Source organism: Eschrichtius robustus, chromosome 1, assembly GCF_028021215.1.
Source record: "Eschrichtius robustus isolate mEscRob2 chromosome 1, mEscRob2.pri, whole genome shotgun sequence".
Classification (NCBI taxonomy): domain Eukaryota; kingdom Metazoa; phylum Chordata; class Mammalia; order Artiodactyla; family Eschrichtiidae; genus Eschrichtius; species Eschrichtius robustus.
The window spans coordinates 4,286,384-4,303,496 of record NC_090824.1 but is presented as its reverse complement, the minus strand read 5'-3'; the positions used below and the strand labels follow the sequence as shown (position 1 = coordinate 4,303,496).

The window sequence follows — 17,113 nt, the reverse complement described above, 5'->3', positions numbered from 1 at the left end:
GTAGCTCAGTGATAACTATTGAATTTTATGACACATTAATTGATTACTGCGTCAGTGAAAAACAGCATCTAATTTAAAAAAAGAGATACGTTGATGTGAGAATGATCTATGTACACAATAGGGATATCATGACTCTTCTAAGGTTTTGTGAATAATAGGGTTTTTTTAGTTATTATGAGTGCATTACTGAATTAGTCAATGAACAGAATTGAACAAGGAAAAGAGACTCAACCATGGACCAATGATGATGATCGTTTCGGGAAGAGTCCTAAACGATGAAAACATGTCTGGAACTCTGAGGTCCAATGCAGACATAAGTAGTATATTTCCTCTGATGAAACTTTTTCTGTTGAGAGGTTTCAGGAATATAAATAGATTATATTCTTGTATTAATGTGTTAAAGTAAGAATAATTCTTTATACATCAAGGTTCTGTTTTTTTTTTAATTGTACTGATTAAAATTATTAGTGAATTTGTGATTTACACAATAAAGAAATAGAAATGTATGTAGAAAAAGATGGGCAATATTGGTCTGATGATGACTATCCGTGGCATATGAGCTGTGTACAATGAATACGTGTCTGGAGCTCTGAGGTCTGATGCAAATGGAATCTAGTCCATTGTCCTGTTTGAAGTGACCTTATAGGCAATGGTTAGGAATATACAAAGATCTTTGTTTTGGTTATTATTACCATGCATTTTTTCTATTTTTATAATTGAATCAATGAAATAGTCAATATACAAATATGTAAAATAAAAAAATGATGAAAGTGAAGCCTTTTTCAATTATAAAAACATGTGATTAGGCAAAACTTACTATCATATAGTAATACATTAAAAGACTGATAACCATTGAGAAAGATGTGGTATAAGGGTGTTACCTCTTTGGGTGATATAGAAAGTGACAGGTATTGGTTACTGATTGAGTCAGTTACAACATTGACATTTGATTTATTAAGGGAAAAAGAAACAAATATTACCATAATTTAGTCAAAGCTTCAATTACTGTGCAAATGAATAGTGTGATATTTGGATCAATGGAGAGCGTATCTCAGTATTTTTATCACCTTGTCTGCTTGTTATTCTTCAGGATGGATGTTCCTGCTATTTCAGCTTCTGCTGTGCTCACTTGTCACACCACCCCTGTGTCAGGAAGGAAACTAAGGTGAACAATGGGCAAGGTTGTTGTCTTGGATTAGGTGATGCGTTTGAGGGTATTCACGGTGTTATTAAACAGTATTAAATTAATCAAAAACTTACTCATAGTTCAATGATAAATAAAAATATTCTTTTGAATGATTGATAATGGATAGGATTGAGGTCGAATATTGGAAGAGATAGACCCTCAATGGGAAATGATTCTGTAAATTGAGGTTAGCGGTATTGACGGGTCTTATTCTTGGGGTTATTACCAATTAATGATTTAATCAATACAAATATAGAAATGATGGAAGAAAAGAGACTCAGTGATGGACCAATAATGATGATCGTGATGGGAAGAGTCCTGAATGATGAAAACATGTCTGAAACTCTGAGGTCCAACCCAGACCATAAGTAGTCTCTTCCTTCTGGTGAAATTGTCTCTATAGAGAGATGACAGGAATATAAATAGATCATATCTTTGTATGGATTTCACAGACTTAGATTTGTTATTATTAATGGATCTCTGATAGGACCATTAAACAAATATAAATAAACATAAGGAAAAATAGGGTGAAGCACTGTCCAAATATGAATGTATTTGTTTTGGCAAAAGATACTGTTAATAAACACTGAAAACACTGATGCCCGTTAAATAAATGGCTGAAGGTCATCTCTTTGACCAAGCTTAGATAGAAATGCATCAGTAAAGACAGTTTAATTGTTCTGCCTAAGACTAAAGATTGAGCCTTCTCTTTTAACAAGATAAAAAGTATAGAGAGAAAGAAAAAGTAATAAATACCTAAATACTGAGTAAACGAAATGCAGAAAACAAGGATCAGTGGTTATTAGGTCTCAATATTTTTAACATCTTCTGTGTTGTGTACTACTCAGAATGAAGGCAGTAGAGCTGATTTAGCATCTTCCAAGGACAGGAGCTCTGGTTGCCTCTGTATAATAGGAGGATGGAGATTAATGTGAGTAACAGTTGAAATTCTGTTTTTTTATTAAAGTAATTTACTGTATTATTAAGAAATGTGGAATATAAGTAAGGAAGGCAGCCACATCTCAGTGCTGAGTATGGATATACGAACCATTATATTGATTAATGTATATATGGAAAACAATGTATTATCGAGGAAGATATGTTACAGTAACAATACTTCTGTGTACACCAAGGCTCTTCTTGTTTTATTTTTTGAATTGTACTGCTGAAATTATTAGTGGATTTTTGATTTAAGCAATAAAGATATAGAAATGTATGTAGAAAAATAGGACCAATATTGGATCGATGATGATTTCTGGTCATCATCAATATGAGTCATATACGATGAATACGTGTCTGGAACTCTGAGGTCCAATATTGAATTAAACTAGTCCATTCTCAACTCGAGAAGGCATCCTATAGACAGATGTCAGGAAGAGCATCTCATTTTATTATCATCTCCTCTGCTTTATATTCCTCAGAACAGACGCACTGGAGCTGACTGAAGCATCTTGCGTGGTCACAAGCTCTCTGGTTTCACCTGTGCTGTAGGAGTATGAAGACCATGTGAGTAATAGTCAATGTTTCAGTTTGAGTGGTTTGTTTAAGGTTATTCACGTATTATTCAAAATATGAAATGTAATCAAAGAAGGAAAAATGCCATGTTAGTATCAGATTGACATGAACTGTTATGTTGATTAATCTATAAATGTATCCTTGAGGTCAGTTTTTGAAACAGAGTTAGTCTCTGGAAAAGATTTTAGAGATAGATATTGACAATATTTTAGTTTATTTTTTATTTATGTGTATTTAACAATGAATTTATCAATAAACAGATGTTTATGAGAATGAAAAGAAAGAGGGCTTTCATGGGCCAGTGATGGTAAATGGTAGCAGATGAGTCTGGGTAATGAATAATATATGTCTAGATACTGAGGTCCAACAAAATACCTAGTGTATTTCTTGTATTTCATGTTAAGATATACCCAGTATACGTATTTGGTTCATAGATTTAGATTTATTATTATTAATGGATTAATTATAGACCCATTAAATAAATATAAATAACAGGTAAAGAAAAAAGGGTGAACTTTGTCTAACTATAAACATGTGGTGAGACAAGAAATACTATTAATAAAATTGAAAACACTGAAACTCAGTCAGGAGTAAATGGATCAAGAGCATCTCTTTGACTAAGGATCATATCAATACAGATAATTAAGAGTCAATTATATTGTTGTGGGTTTGTCTCAAGTTTGCTGTTGTTCATTTTGTTAAGATAAAAATATCTCCACTGTGAATAATTTATAAATACCTAAATGCATGAGTAAATGAAATGTGGATATCAAGAATCAATGGGGATTATACTTAAACGTTTTTTATCATCGACTGCTTTGTACTTTGCAGAATGGAAACACTTGAGCTGATTTAAGCAGTGTACCGTGATGGTGACCTCTGTGATTGCATCTCTGTGTTAGGAGAACAGACACCAATGTGAGTAATAGTCAAAGTCTTGTATGGATTTCAGTGATTCCTTTCAGGGTATTTAGTGTAATATTGAAGAGTACCATATATAATAAGAATGGCCAACTGTAGCCTAGTGATAAATACTGAATTAATATGTAACATAAAAACAAAGGATATAAACAAAGAGATATACTGATGTGAAAATAATTCTATTATATACACAGAATAGGGATTTTAGGGCTTTTCTGGCTTTTTGCGAATAATTGGGTTTTAAAATTATTATTAGTGAATTAATGAATTAGTCAATAAACACTGTAGAAATGAATGAAGAAAATAGGTACAACATTGGATCCATGATGACTGTTCGGTGCGTTATGAGTCGTTTACGATGAATACGTGTCTGGAACTCTGAGGTCCAATGCAAGTGGATTCTGGCCCATTGCCCCTATTTCAGGTGATCCTATAGACACATGTCAGGATTATACAAGGATCTTGTTTTATGTTCATTCATTTTCTTTTTATTTTTATAATTGGATCAATCAAATAATAAATAGATAAATAAAGATGAAGGTGGTGGAACTTTCTCCAATTATAGAAATATGTGGTTAGGCAAGAAATACTATCAACATATATTAAAAACAAATGTATGTTAGGAAACATATGGTACAAGGGGGGTATTCTTTGACTAAGGATGATATAGTTATTGATAAGTCAAATTTTCATGTTCTCTGTCATTGTGAAGATCGATATTGTTCATTTACTTAGGAGAAAATAAAATACAAATTATCCCAATTCATTACCTACCTAAATGACTGACTAAATGAAAGGTGGAATTCAAGGACTAATGAAAATAATATCTTAACCTCTTTTTTTATCTTCTACTTTGTCTTGTACTCCTTAGAATCGTTGCAATGGGCTGACTTAAGTTTTCCACCGATGTCACGAATCCTGTGGTTGCATCTATGTGTTAAGAGCTTGGAGAGCAAAGTGAGTAATAGTCAAAACTATTTTCTTGGTTTTGTGGTTTTGTTTTTTATAAGATTTTCACTGCATTCTTAAAACCTGTGAGGGAATTCCCTGGTGGTCCAGTGGTTAAGACTTCGCCTTCCGTTGCACAGGGTGCGGGTTCGATCCCTGGTCAGGGAGCTGAGATCCCACATGCCGTGGGGCCAAAAAACAAAAACATAAAACAGAAACAATGTTGTAACAAATTCAATAAGGACTTTAAAAATGGTCCACATCAAAAAATCTTTAAAAAAAAAATGTGAAATATAATTGATGATTGTCGACCATGGCTAAATAGTAAAAGTAGGGTTAATATGAAGCATTAATGAATCTATATAGGATTCATATTAATGAATCTATATAGGAAACTTTGAGGTCAATTAATGACAGTTTCTGTGGGAAGTAATTCTGTAGACAAATGAAAGAGCCAAAGACCTTCTTTGTTTTAAGTTTTTGTGACTGTGAAGCATTTATTTTATTATTATTAGTGAATTGATGAATTAATCAATAAAAAGTGTTGACGTGAATGAAGGTAATGAGGACCAAATCTGAATAAACAATGATGACTTGTGGTATGAGTCTTTGATGAGGAACACTACGGGTCTGGAGTTCTGAGGCCCAACACAAAAGAAATCTAATATTCTCCCCTCTTTTGAAGTGATCCTGTAGGGAGATGCCAGGCCTATATGAGGATCATGTTCTTAGTCTTAGTGTACAGAAATACTTAACAGTATTATTATTAAGAAATCAATGACAGGATAAGTAAATAAATAGGTAAGTAATTAAATATGAAGAGCGGAAACACTGTTCATTGTTAAAAAGTATTATGAAGAAATCTGATGATGTAAATTGGGATGGAAAATAAAATGATCAAGTGTATATGTCTTCGAGTGAGAATAATAGTGATAATTGTCATTTACTGATTCAGTTACAACTTTGACATTTGATTTCTTAAGAGCACAATAATTAAATCTTATCATAAATTAATAAATGCCTAAATGACTATGCAGATGAGTTGTCAAAACGTTAAATCAGTGGAGAGAAAGTCTCAACATTTTTATCATCTTGTCTGCTTAGTCCTTTTCAGAACAGATGCTGGAGATGACTTCAGCTCCTGTTGTCATCAAGATTGTCTGCTGCTTCCTTGTGTGGAAAGAGACCAAGGTGAGTAATGGTCCACACTGTTGTCTTGGATTGGGTCATCTGTTTAAGGGTATTTACACCATTATTAAAAAGTATTAAATTCATTAAAAAATTCCTAATGATAAATAGGATATGAAACATTATGTTGATTAATCAATAATGTGCAGGATTGAGGTCTGTTAATGAAAAAGGTATAGTCTGTGTGGAAAATGATTCTGTAAACCAGTGTTAGGAATCTTGTCTTAGAGTTTTTATGAACCGTGTATTATTTTTATTCTTATCAATGAATTCATAATTTAATCAGTACAAACATACAAATGAAGAGGAACAGACCAAATCATGGACCAGTGATGATGTCTGATGGCATAGGAGTCATGGACGATGAAAAAATTTGTGTCTGAAACTCTGAGGTCCAACACAGAACAAAATTAACCTGTTCCTCTGTTGAAATTGTTTCTATAAAGAGATGTGAGACATATACAAAGATCATATTCTTGTATTCATTTCATAACTTAGATTTGTTACTATTATGGAATTACTATAGAATCATTAGACAAATATAAATACATACATTAAAAAACAATAGGGTGAAGCATTGTCCAATTATGAATGTATGTTGCGTGGCAAAAGATATTATTAATAAAATTGAAAACATTAATACCTATTCAGAAATGGTGATTAAGTCTCAATTTTTTATTGTCTGCTCCATGTTGTACTTCTCAGTACAGATGCACTCGAGTTGCTTTCAGCATCTACCACCCTCATGAGCTCTACGGTTGCCTGTACATACTAGGAAGACAGAGATTAATGTGAGTAATAGTGAAGTTACTCTCTTGGTTTCAGTGTTTGTTTTTTTTTAAAGTTATTCATTTAAAAGTGCAAAATAGATTTAGAGAATGCAACTCTATCTCAGTGATAAATATGGGATAAAGTTATCATCATATCAATGTATATATGAAAAACTGAGGATAATTAGTGAGAGATATACTGTTGTGAGACTAATTCCATATATAGATTAGGGACACAAAAAGTATTCTTGAGTTTTTGTGAATCATAACATTTAAAAATGATTATTAATGAGATAATTATTTAATCAACAAACCTATAGAAATTAATGAAAAAAAGGAGGGGCAATATTGGATCAGTGATGCCCACTGATGGTATATGAGTCATATATGATGAGTGTGTGTCTGGAACGTGGTCCAACCTGAAAAAAATCTAGTTCATTATCTCTGTTTGAATCGACCCTTTAAACTAATGGCAGGAATGTATGAGGAAAAATAATATTATAATTTGGAATGGACAATAAACGTACCGTCTGTATTTTGCCAAGTGTGTTTTGTCTTTGATGAAAGGATGATAACAGAACCTTGTAAGTAACAGTCAGTCATTGTTGAGTCAGTTTCCAGTTTGACAATTTGATTTATTAAGACGAAATATATTAACCTATTTTAATAAATACCTCAACAACTATGTAAATGAATGGTGTAATCTATAGATCAATGGATAGAATGTCTTATTTTTTTATCATCTGCTCCTCTTTTTGCTCCTCAGAAGGGACCCACTCGAGCTTATTTAAAGATTCTTCCAAAGTCACAAGCTGTATGGTTGCATCTTTGTATTAGGAGCGTGGAGAGCAGCATAATAGTCAAAGTTCTTGACTTGGTTTGAGTGGTTTTTTTAAAACAACAATTCACTGTATTATTAAAAAGTATTGAATATAATCAAAGAAAGCCAGCCATACTGATGCTTAATATCAGATTCATATGAAGCATTACATTGATTAATCCATAAATGGAGCATTGAGTTCAGTTAATTGAAAGAGATGATTGAAATGAATGAGTCTATAGGTGGATGTTATGAGATATTCAAGAATCTTATTCTTGTCTTTTTTTGGTGATTTACATGTATTTCCTTATTAGTGAATTAGTAAACAAATATTGGTGACATAAAGAGAAAGTTGGCCAATCATGGTCTAATGATGACGACTAGTGTATGAGTCATGAATTCATGAGATGAATTCTACGTGTCCAGAAGTCTGAGGACCAACACAAAGAGACTCTATCTATTCATCATATTTTAAGTGACTATAGATAGATTTCAGGATTATACAGTGATCTTTTTCTTGGTCTTTGTGCTCATGAATTTTAAAAATATAATTATAAAAGAATCAATGGCAGAATAAATTAACAAATGTATAAATGAATAAAGATGAAGAGGGGTGAAGCATTGTTAATTAATAAAATATTTAGTCAGCAAAATGAATATTAATATATACTGGAATAGATAATAAAATGGACCAAATATATTATGTCTTGAACTAAATAAGCATGATATTGACAGTGATAAGTAGTAGTCAGTTATTGCACTGAGTCAGTTGCATGTTTGATATTTATTGTATTGAAAGAAAAATAAAAATTACCATGAATTAATAAGCACTTAAATGACTATGTACATGGAGGATGGAAATTGTGGATAAATGAAGAGAAGAGAATGTCTCAACATTTTTTTATCGTTAGGGTTGGTACTCTTCAGAACGGATGCACCGAGCTGATCTTAGGTTCTGTCGTGATCAAATTATGTTGCCTCTGTGTCAGGAAAGAGAACAGATGAGTAGTAGTAGTCAGAGATCTTATTTTGGTTTCAGTTATTTGTTTGAGTATTCCTGGCATTATTAAAAAGTACTAAATATAATGAAAAATTATCCATAATAGATAATAAGAGCTGTCATAGGAACCATCGTGTTGACTAATCAATGTTGAAGTCACTTAATGAAAAAATATAGTGTATATGGGAAAAGATTCTGTAGACAGACTTCAGGAATATTTAAGGATCTTGTTCATTTGTTTTCTTAAATAATTTGATTTTTGTTACAATCCATGAATGAATTATTTAATTGATACCAATGTAAAACAAATGAAGAAAACGAGGGTCTAATGTGGACCATTAATGATGTCTGGGGCATGTGAGTCACGGATGATGAGTAATATGTGTGTGGAACTCGGGGTCAACCTGAGATCTAGTCTATTCCCTCTGTTTGAGATGATCCTATAGACAGATGTCAGCAATATACAAATATCATGTTCTTATTTAGATTCATAGATTTAGATTTGCTATTACTAATGAATCAATGATAGAACCATTAAACAAATATAAATAAATAGATAAAGAAGAGGAGAGTGAAGCATTTTTCAACAAGAACATATGTGGTGAGACAAAAAATATTGCTCATAAAAGTTTTCATGTTAATATTAAAAAGTTGTTCCTTAAGAAATAAATGATTCAAGAATGTTACCTCTTAGGTTTAGGATCATCTGGGCACTGTTTTGTAAGAATCCATTTTTTGATCTGGATCAGTTCCAAGTTTAAGGTTAGTCCTTTTTTGTTAAGGAAAAATGTATATTTATGCAAAATTAATAAATACCTCAATGAGTAACTGAAATGCAGAAATCAGGGATCAATGGAGATAAGGTCTGAGTTTTTTTGATTTCTTTGTCCTGCTTTGTACTCTTCAGAATGAATGCACTTGAGCTGATTTAAGCACCTTCCATTGTCGGGAGCTTTCTGGTTACATCTGTGTTAGGAACATGAAGACCATGTGAGTAATAGTCAAAGTTCTTGTCTTGGTTTGGTTGGTTTGTTTAAGAGTATTCAAAATATTATTAAAAAGTGTGAAAAATAATCAAAGATGGTCAACTCTAGACTAGCAATAAATATGAGATTGATATGATGCATTGTATTGTTTATTGAATGTTTGTAAAACTGAGGATATAGTGAAAGATATATATTGATGTGAGAATTATTCTGTGTACAGATTATGTATGTAAAAACTCTTCTTGGGTTTTTGTGAATCATAGTGAGTTAAAATTATTATTAGTGCATTAGTGGTTTGATCAATAAACACATAGAAATGAACGAAGAAAAAGAGGGGCAGTACTGGATCGATGATGACCACTGGTGGCGTATGAGTCGTGCATGATGAATACGTGTCTGGAACTCTGAGGTCCAACCGGAAAGAATTACCATAAACTAATAAATATTAAATGACTGAGTCCATGAAAGGCGGAATGCAAACAGTCAATGCATAGACGGTCTCAAACTTTACTTTTTGTTCTTTTTTGTGCTCCTCAGAATGGTCACTCCTGCACTGATTTTAGCATTCTGCTGTGGCCTCAAACTCAGTTGTCTTAGGAACATGGAGACCAGTGTGAGTAACAGTCAAAGTTCTTGTCTTGGTTTGGGTGGTTTATGGTGGTCAATGCATTATTAAGAAATAGGAAATATAATCAAAGAAGGGCAACCATAGTCCAATAATGAACATGGAAACATGTTGAGGCATCCATGTATGAAACACTGAGGTCAATTCAAGAAACAGATCTAGTGTCTAGGAAATGATTTTATAGATCTACATTAGGGATATCAAGGTTCTTATTTTGGGTTTTTTCTGATTCATGTATATTTCTTTATGTGTAAGTCGTAACTTAATAAATAAAATCAATAGGCAAAGTATAAATGAAGAAAAAGATTCCGTGCTTGGACCTTTGCTAACGACTGGTGGTGTCTGAGTCAAGGATGTTGAATGATACGTGTCAGGACATCTGAGGTCCACCACAAGAAGAAATCTAATCTATGTCTGTATTGGAAATGATCTTATAGACAGTTGTTTCTAATATTCAGTTATCCTGTTTTTGCGCTTTTGTGGGTCAAGGATAATGATTATATTAGTATAAGTGAATTAATGCATGGAGGTTTAACAAATAGGTATAAGTGAATAAAAACATGGCCAGTCCTGGACCAACTATCGCAGACGTGATGAAACAAGTATCAGCACTAATCTATTTTTGAGGAATTGGGATTCATGTTCCTTCTCTCTCAGAATGCAGCACATACAGACAGATGCATGAATTGTCAGTGTTCTCATTCTGGGATGTCTTTGGTCTACTGGTTGTTTGTTTTATTACTAATTCGGAAACATGTTTATAAAATTAAATAAAAGATTAAGTGCTGTTTAAATTAAAGAAGGCCAGTGATAAAAGTTTGTTAGGCAGCATGAGCTATTGTGCTCACTGAATGCCATTACAGAGTTACACAGTCTGTTTTCAGCTTGGCAATGAGCAGCAAACTGTACATGTATTACTATTATTCATGCTATTGCATTGAGTGTGTGCAATTTTATCATTACAGTGAACAAATGAATAAGTTAATAACAATCACTAGCTCAAAGGGACAAAGTGTGGGCCAGTAATGAGCGTGTCTTGAAATAATTACAATTTAACCAGTTCCATTCAGTTGATGTCCCTCTTAGGGCAGAAATTCTGGCTCTTGCTAGTTTGACTAAGAAGAACATTGATATATACAGTAGCATTTCTGTTCAGGGTTTTGGAGGTTTTAAACGTTCCATTTCTTTAGAAAGAATGAATAGTGTCTGAATTAATTTATGAATAAATAAATAAATAAAGTAGGATTGAGTATTGTTCATTGGTATGAAATTGCCTTGGAACAAGGGCTGAGATGAATCTAATTCTGCACAAGTAAGGCTCAGAGATTCAGGTGGTTGTATGTATGTGTGGAGCATTGAGACGGATACCTCACAGATGCTCTTGTCCTTGATTCAGGTACTGGATTCAAAGGTATCCCTTTTTTATGTAAACTTTATCATTGAATTAATTAAATTAAAAGAGGGGTTACTTTTTTGCCAATTGTAGCAAGTGACATGGCCCAAAGTTTTAAGGTTAATCTCAACCTGCTCACCCTGCATCCATTAGCGTGTTAGAGCAAAGTCAAAATCTAGGCTGTTTTGTTCTCTTTCACATTTGCTTTCTACTCCCCAGAATGGCTTCTCATGGTTAAACGTCATGGCTGGGGAGTTTCTGGGTAAGAAGCCTATAGGCCTGTATACATGGTACACAAAGTTCTCATCCTTGGGTGGGTAGTTTGCTCATGGGTGTTCGCTGTATTACAAAAAATGAATAAATGCCTACATATGTACACAAAATTTTAAAAGACCAGAGATGAGAATGAATTACACATCAAGGATTAGGATGTAACCAGTCAGTACAACTGTTGAACTATATATTTTTAAATGTCATCCTAGAACACTGAGGTTCATTAATAAACAAACAAATCAGAGGTGTTACCTGTTTGGCATGAAGGTCATTTAGACAGAGAATAGTCAGAGTCAATGTTCTTGGTCTAGATCAGTGGTGAGTTCTAGTTTATTTAATTAAGAGAAACAGAAATAAATAATGAAATGAATTAATACCTAAATAGCAAGTCAATCAAGCAGAAAACATGAATCAGTGGAGAGAATTTTGCCTATTTGCCTTTTTGGGGCAAAAGATATTCTGTCATATTTTATTTAACATTTTTAAAGTTATAAAAGAATCCATATTCATTTCCTCCTCCCCCCCCCCTTTTTTGTGCTACTTGCTTTGTGCTTCACGGAATGGGCATGAGCTGATAATCGTTTTGTAATGATCAAGACCTTCATGGTTCAATGTGAGTAATGGTCAAGTTCTTGTCTTTGTTGGGATAACTTATTTAGGCTATTCAGTGTACGATTTAAAAGTATGGAATACATTTGATGGCTGTTCCTCTCACTACTTTACATCTTGGATAGTGGGATTTTAGTCCATCATATAGCAAGCTGATCTGTTTTCACTCAGAGCACCATGCGGATGGATTGTCTGTCCAATAGTGACTCCTGATTTTTGCATATCGAACAATTGAAAAAAAGAAAGTATGGAATATAATCAAAGAAGGCCACATAAGGACCAATGATAAGATTGTGTCATAAACCAAGGTTTGTGAAGAATCTGATTCAGCACAACAGACACCTTTTAAAAAATGAAGTTCTACAAACGTATGGACACCAAGGGGGGTAAGGGGGGGTGTGGGATGAATTGGGAGATTGGGATTGACATATATACACTAATATGTATAAAATAGATAACTCATGAGAACCTGCTGTATAGCACAGGGAATTCTACCTCACTTCGCTGTATGGTAGAAACTAACACAATATTGTAAAAGAACTATACCCCAATTAAAAAAAAAAAATGAAGTTCTGACTTCTTAGCTCTGTGGGTAAGAGACCTAGAGTCTCTTGTCTGCAACACTCAGAGTTCTTCTTCTATTGGGTGGTTCATTTACAGGTGCTTATTATGTTATTAAAATGAATAACTGAATATATTAACTAATAAAATGGAGGTCCATTCATGAACCAGAGATAAGAATGTGGCATAAATCATTGTTTACAATTAATTGTTGTCATGGTTACCTCATGTTCACTAAATTAAAACCCAAATCCAGGCCTTTTCATTTGTCAGCATCTTACATTCCACAGGATGGATGGACTATAGCTAATTAAATTATTCTCCAATCATGAAGATCTTTGCCTAATCCCGCCGGGGGAGGAGCATATCATGCCATGTAAGTAATAAAGTTCTTGGTTTGGGTGGTTAGCTCATGGGTTTCCGTTGTATCGTTAAAAAAGAATAAATGTAATTAAAATTAAATGCCATGCATAGACCTACGATGAGAATGTGTTATAAGCCAAAGTTTATGATTAATGCAATTTAGCACAAATGAAGTACAAGAAAAAAAACTTAACTCTTCCCACTTATTTCAAAACTCAAATGTCCCATTTTATGTTTGTCCCACTGATTATTTAAACATCCCTCTCTTGATAAAGATCTAGGCTGTTACTCATTTAGGAAGTCAGTACTCTAGTTGTTGAGTAGGACAGCAGTTTCATGGTTGTTCATTGTAACATCTAAAGATTGTTCAAATTAAATGCAGAAGGACCACACCTGGACCGATGATGTGAATGGAATGCATCTGAATAAAAATTATGATCAATCATTTTTTGAACCACTGAGGTCCATGGCAAAAAGAGAACTAGTGTATGACTTTTTTGGGAATGATCTCAGGAAAGTTTGAGAATCTAGTTGAGAGGGTTCATAGATATTGGTTTTATACTATTAGTGAATAAATGAATGGATCAATAAACAAATACACTCAAAAGAAAAGAAAGAGAGGTCAAAACACGGACCAATTTTTAGGATGTGTTATAAAATAAGGAATATAATTACTTCAGTTCTGAAATATGTTGGCCCAATAAGAAAACATTTACATAAAGTTGTTACCACTTTGTGTAGGAAGCAGCTAGAAAGAGGTATTTAATAATCAATGTTCTGCTTTTAGTCTGAAGTGGGTTACTAGATGTTTGATTCATGAAGGAAACAAAATTAGGATTAAACAAATGGTTAACTAAATGAAAGAGTGCAAAATATGAACCAATGATCAGTGTATGTTATTCTTTTTTCCATCTGCTTTGTGCCCCAGAATGGCCACACCTTGGTTGTTTTAGTCATTATTTAATGATGAAGATCTTGACTGTTACCTATGTGGCCAAGGAGAGTATAGATCAGGGTAAGTAAGAGATTAAGTTTTTATTCTTGGTTTGGTCATTTTGTTTATGGATGATGACTATATTCTTTAAAAAGAATAGATGGCTTCATGTAATTATAGAACAAATCAAAGAAGATTATGCAGGGACCAATGATAAGACTTTGTCTGACAAGAATCGTGGTTAATTCATTTTGCAAAACCAAAAAAAAAAAAAAAAGATTTCTGTTAAAAAATAGATTTAGACTGCTGCCTCTTAGAGTAAGAAGAGCATAGATGAATTCTAGGCTTAGTCAAAGATCTTGTTCTTGGGTTGGTTGTGTTTTCCTTGGGTAATAAATAATTAAACAAATTAAAGATAAATATGCTAGTAAAATCACAATGGCCACTCATGACCAATGATGTGATTATTCATGAAACAAGGATTTGTTTAACTCAAGTCAGCTATTTTACCACTCTGTTTAAGGAGTATATAGGGAGACGTAATAGTCAAAGTTTACCCTCTTGTTTGGAAGTGGATTCTTTGCTGTTGACTTTACTTTTGAAAATGAGTACCTGACTAAATTAATAAATAAGAGAAAATCCATATATAAAGAAAATTAAAATGACCAAGAGTATTTCAGTGATAAAATTTTATGAAACAAGAATTATGAGTGGCCCAATTTTGCTTCTCTGAGATCCATTTAACCAAAAAGATTTAATCTGTTACCTCTGTTTATAATGGGGACATAGATATTAAAATATTTGTTGTTTTTGTTCTTGTATTTTAGTGGGTTCTTGGGAGTTACTATTATCATTATTATTATTGTTTAGTAAATCAGTCTATGAAAAAGTAAATTAGAAGAGGTTCAGTGATGGAAATGTGTTTTGAAACAAGGATTATGATTATTACAGTTCTGCACCACTGACATTTATAAAAATAAAACACTTTAAAAAATATTTGTTTTAATAGTATGTAGTATGCAGTTCATGTTGTACTGAACTAATTTGGATATTTTTGCATGCTGCTTACCTGGATTTTTTTTTTACCCTATCTCAGGAACAAATACTAATGACCTGATAGGAGGTGATGGCAGGAGGTCCCTGTACCCCATATTTAAAAATTTTCTGAGAGAGAAAATTTGGTATCTGAGAGAGTACAAAAATAACTGATACTAAGGTATTAATTTCAGCTCAACAAGTATTGATCCAAATCTGTGTCAGGCTCTGTATTGGTCATGGCATTCATATCTAAATCTGATCTAGTTCCAGCAATCAAGTAGCTCTTTGGGATTAGGTGGAGACCTACTGATAAATATAATAATTCAGTATAAATAGGGCAAGTAGATGGGCTTTCCAGAAGCACAGATGGCAGGACTTCAGCTCAGTCTCAAGTATCAGATGCTTTATAAAAGAGAAAATGCCTGTGCCAATGACCACCTCCCTGGGCTGTGAGGTCCAGGGTGTTAGGACTCACACTCCTCCTACCTACTGCACATAGAGCACATGTAATACATTTGTTGAATGAGTCATTGAATAAAAGGTGAATGAAATAATGAATGAATGAAGCAGTGAGTGCGTGAATGAATGAGTCTTTTTAAAAATAAATTTATTTATTTAATTTTATTTATTTTATTTTTGGCTGCGTTGGGTCTTTGTTGCTGCGTGCCTGTTTTCTCTAGTTGCAGCGAGCGGGGGCTACTCTTTGTTGCAGTGTGTGGGCTTCTCACTGTGGTGACTTCTCTTGTTGTGGAGCACGGGCTCTAGGCACACAGGCTTCAGTAGTGTGGCACGCGGGCTCAGTAGTTGTGGCTCGTGGGCTCTAGAGTGCAGGCTCAGTAGTTGTGGCAGGCTCAGTAGTTGTGGCACATAGGCTTAGTTGCCCCGCGGCATGTGATTTCTTCCTGGACCAGAGCTTGAACCCGTGTCCCCTGCATTGGCAGGCGGATTCAAAACCACTGCACCACCAGGGAAGCCCCTGAATGAGTCTTTGAGTAAACGAAGGAATGGAAAAAAAGGAGTGAAAATGTGGAGTACACAAATGAGTGACACATTGATAATGCGTAGAGTAACTAAATCAATAAGTACTTAAGTGTATGATGAATTCATGAGTGGATGAGTCGATGTGTAGGTACAAATGTCAAGAGGTGGATGGAGAGTGACGAATGAGTAAGTGAAGGAGGAAATGAATGAAAGACTAGTAGTTCAATGACTCAATAAGAGAAAGATGAGTATGCAACCAGATGAGTGAATTAATAAGTGGATTCCAGACTGAGTTTATCAATAAATGGATTAGTGAAAGTTAATTAGTAAGGACGGAATGAGTGAGCCAGTGAGTCAATGAGGAACCAAATGAATTAATTGATGAATAAGTCAAAAAAGGAGTGTGGGAATAAAGAAGTCAATGAAAAGAGGACAAAGTTGAATAATTTAACTAATGAGTAGATAAGTAAGTCAAGGCATGAGACAAATTAATGAGGGAATGAACAGGCAAATGGATGGAGGAATGAATATCTTAGAGTCATTGAGTAAAAGAATAATAATTGGGTGATTAAACGAGTCAATGCATATGTCATCCAAGAATATTGAGTGCTCTGTGAATGAACGAGTGAATAAGTGAACGAATCAGTAAATGAATGAGTCAGTGACCCGTGTGTGAGGCAATGAGTAGATGAGGTCCCACTGGGCTTCCTTCCCTGACCAGTCCAAAGTCAGCCACACCCCAGCCTCAGAGCACATTCTAAATACCGCGCGGAGCACCCATCCTACTCCGTCGTGGGCATTTGTTTACATGTCACCATTAAACTGACCTGCTCCATGAGCCAAGAACTGGGTCAAATTCTTCTCTGTCTCCCCAGGGCCTGCCCAGCCTGAGCCTAGGAGGCGCCCAGTAAATTACTGCTGAATGAATGAACGAATAGCTAAAAATACACGTGCTTTTGTGGAACCGGGATGGCCCTTCTCAGAACAGCCCGGGAGCTCTCC

The 17,113-nt window shown here is 34.0% G+C and overlaps 11 non-coding genes and 3 pseudogenes across 11 annotated transcripts; all 14 read left to right on the top strand.

Annotated features, from left to right (window-relative positions):
* The first annotated feature begins 234 nt into the window (after positions 1-234).
* Positions 235-306, top strand: LOC137752384 (small nucleolar RNA SNORD113/SNORD114 family). The gene has a single exon (XR_011071173.1). It is a non-coding gene; the product is annotated as a small nucleolar RNA SNORD113/SNORD114 family (small nucleolar RNA).
* A 222-nt stretch (positions 307-528) lies between these two features.
* Positions 529-600, top strand: LOC137752423 (small nucleolar RNA SNORD113/SNORD114 family). Its single transcript, XR_011071178.1, has one exon. It is a non-coding gene; the product is annotated as a small nucleolar RNA SNORD113/SNORD114 family (small nucleolar RNA).
* Positions 601-1,470: 870 nt separating this feature from the next.
* Positions 1,471-1,542, top strand: LOC137752430 (small nucleolar RNA SNORD113/SNORD114 family). Its single transcript, XR_011071179.1, has one exon. It is a non-coding gene; the product is annotated as a small nucleolar RNA SNORD113/SNORD114 family (small nucleolar RNA).
* Positions 1,543-2,424: 882 nt separating this feature from the next.
* On the top strand, positions 2,425-2,501 carry LOC137752256 (small nucleolar RNA SNORD113/SNORD114 family; annotated as a pseudogene).
* Positions 2,502-2,995: 494 nt separating this feature from the next.
* On the top strand, positions 2,996-3,068 carry LOC137752523 (small nucleolar RNA SNORD113/SNORD114 family). Its single transcript, XR_011071188.1, has one exon. It is a non-coding gene; the product is annotated as a small nucleolar RNA SNORD113/SNORD114 family (small nucleolar RNA).
* Positions 3,069-3,938: 870 nt separating this feature from the next.
* On the top strand, positions 3,939-4,011 carry LOC137752246 (small nucleolar RNA SNORD113/SNORD114 family). The gene has a single exon (XR_011071114.1). It is a non-coding gene; the product is annotated as a small nucleolar RNA SNORD113/SNORD114 family (small nucleolar RNA).
* Positions 4,012-6,080: 2,069 nt separating this feature from the next.
* Positions 6,081-6,156, top strand: LOC137752190 (small nucleolar RNA SNORD113/SNORD114 family; annotated as a pseudogene).
* Positions 6,157-6,877: 721 nt separating this feature from the next.
* LOC137752306 (small nucleolar RNA SNORD113/SNORD114 family) lies at positions 6,878-6,946 on the top strand. The gene has a single exon (XR_011071154.1). It is a non-coding gene; the product is annotated as a small nucleolar RNA SNORD113/SNORD114 family (small nucleolar RNA).
* A 765-nt stretch (positions 6,947-7,711) lies between these two features.
* LOC137752508 (small nucleolar RNA SNORD113/SNORD114 family) lies at positions 7,712-7,789 on the top strand (annotated as a pseudogene).
* An 890-nt stretch (positions 7,790-8,679) lies between these two features.
* Positions 8,680-8,752, top strand: LOC137752485 (small nucleolar RNA SNORD113/SNORD114 family). The gene has a single exon (XR_011071185.1). It is a non-coding gene; the product is annotated as a small nucleolar RNA SNORD113/SNORD114 family (small nucleolar RNA).
* Positions 8,753-9,677: 925 nt separating this feature from the next.
* LOC137752090 (small nucleolar RNA SNORD113/SNORD114 family) lies at positions 9,678-9,749 on the top strand. The gene has a single exon (XR_011071046.1). It is a non-coding gene; the product is annotated as a small nucleolar RNA SNORD113/SNORD114 family (small nucleolar RNA).
* Positions 9,750-10,274: 525 nt separating this feature from the next.
* Positions 10,275-10,349, top strand: LOC137752273 (small nucleolar RNA SNORD113/SNORD114 family). The gene has a single exon (XR_011071126.1). It is a non-coding gene; the product is annotated as a small nucleolar RNA SNORD113/SNORD114 family (small nucleolar RNA).
* A 1,972-nt stretch (positions 10,350-12,321) lies between these two features.
* LOC137752664 (small nucleolar RNA SNORA79) lies at positions 12,322-12,467 on the top strand. The gene has a single exon (XR_011071256.1). It is a non-coding gene; the product is annotated as a small nucleolar RNA SNORA79 (small nucleolar RNA).
* A 1,085-nt stretch (positions 12,468-13,552) lies between these two features.
* LOC137752554 (small nucleolar RNA SNORD113/SNORD114 family) lies at positions 13,553-13,626 on the top strand. Its single transcript, XR_011071195.1, has one exon. It is a non-coding gene; the product is annotated as a small nucleolar RNA SNORD113/SNORD114 family (small nucleolar RNA).
* Positions 13,627-17,113: the final 3,487 nt, after the last annotated feature.